This window comes from Palaemon carinicauda, chromosome 32, assembly GCF_036898095.1.
Source record: "Palaemon carinicauda isolate YSFRI2023 chromosome 32, ASM3689809v2, whole genome shotgun sequence".
Taxonomy (NCBI): Eukaryota; Metazoa; Arthropoda; class Malacostraca; order Decapoda; family Palaemonidae; genus Palaemon; species Palaemon carinicauda.
Genome location: NC_090756.1, coordinates 2,200,022 through 2,202,021, shown reverse-complemented (window position 1 = coordinate 2,202,021; position 2,000 = coordinate 2,200,022).

Here is a 2,000-nt window from a genome sequence, read left to right as displayed (position 1 = left end):
ACGGTGCCAGAGATTAATATCTAGATCAGGAATAAGAAATTTAATAGACCGTAAGTTTCTGTCCAACAAATTAAGATGAGAATCAGCAGCTGAAGACCAGACAGGAGAACAATACTCAAAACAAGGTAGAATAAAAGAATTAAAACACTTCTTCAGAATAGATTGATCACCGAATATCTTAAAAGACTTTCTCAATAAGCCAATTTTTTGTGCAATTGAAGAAGACACAGACCTTATATGTTTCTCAAAAGTAAATTTGCTGTCGAGAATCACACCTAAAATTTTGAAAGAGTCATACAAATTTAAAGAAACATTATCAATACTGAGATCCGGATGTTGAGGAGCCACTGTCCTTGACCTACTTACAATCATACTTTGAGTTTTTTTAGGATTCAACTTCATACCCCATAACTTGCACCATGCACTAATTTTAGCTAAATCTCTATTAAGGGATTCACCAACCCCAGGTCTACATTCAGGGGATGGAATTGATGCAAAGAGAGTAGCATCATCTGCATATGCAACAAGCTTATTTTCTAGGCCAAACCACATGTCATGTGTATATAGTATGAAAAGTAATGGGCCAAGAACACTACCCTGTGGAACACCGGATATCACATTCCTATACTCACTATGGTGCCCATCAACAACTACTCTTTGAGATCTACTCCTTAAAAAATCAATAATAATGCTAAGAAACGACCCACCCACTCCCAACTGTTTCAGTTTGAAAACAAGGGCCTCATGATTAACACGGTCAAAGGCAGCACTAAAATCAAGGCCAATCATACAAACTTCACGACCACAATCAAGGGATTTCTGTACTGCATTGGAGATTGTAAGAAGGGCATCACATGCTCCAAGGCCTTTACGAAAACCAAATTGCAAACTAGGGAATAGATGATTACCTTCAGCAAACCTATTAAGACGTTTTGCCAGAAGACGTTCAAAAACTTTAGACAATATGGGAGTTATGGAAATTGGGCGGTAATCAGTGGGACTTGAGCTACCACAAACACATTTACATAGAGGAGTAACATTACCAATTCTCCAACAAGTGCTAAAAGCTCCTCTTCTTGCTAACTTGCACAAAATAACAGATAACTTTGGAGCTAAGAAATCTGCTGTCTTTATAAAAAACAAAGGAAAAATACCATTTGGGTCTACACCTCCATAAGCATCAAGGTCCATCAACAGAGCTTTAATCTCACGAGACCGAAAAGCTAAACTAGTTAGTTTAGCCTCAGGAAAACAGGAATGAGGAAGTTCAAGTTTTTCATTACTCTGTTTACTGTCAAAAACATCAGCCAAAAGGGTTGCCTTTTCCTTTGGACAGTGAGTGACTGAGCCATCTGGTTTAAGTAAAGGAGGAACTTGCATCTACACCAAAGAGTGCAGATTTAAGGGTAGACCACCATTTATGTTCCTGAGTTGTACCAGAGAGGGTTTCTTTTATGATTAAATTGTACTCCTTTTCAGTTGAGGCATAAACTCTCTGAGCAAAAGCTCGAAGCTGAGTATAGTTGTTCCAGGTCAAATCTGATCTGTTACCCTTCCAAAGGTGATAGGCCTCCTGCTTCTCCAAATAAGCACGTCTACAATCATCATTGAACCACGGTTTGTCCTTCATTCGGTACCTTAGCACACGAGAAGGAATACGCCTATCAATTATGTTGACTAGATTCTCATTCAAAGAGACAACAGGATCTACACTATTATATAATTGTGACCAATTCAAGCACAAAAGATCATGCAAAATCCCATTCCAGTCTGCTTGGGATTTCATATAAATTTTACAGGAATATGATATATCAGGGACAGGCTGCTCAGTCTTCACTAATAATGAAATCAAGGCATGATCAGAAGTCCCGACTGGAGAATCAACCTTACTAGTTATAACGCCAGGGGAGTCAGTGTATACGAGGTCCAAGCAATTACCAGACCTGTGAGTAGCTTCATTTATGATTTGCTCACAGCCTGATTCAGAGGCAAAGTCTAAA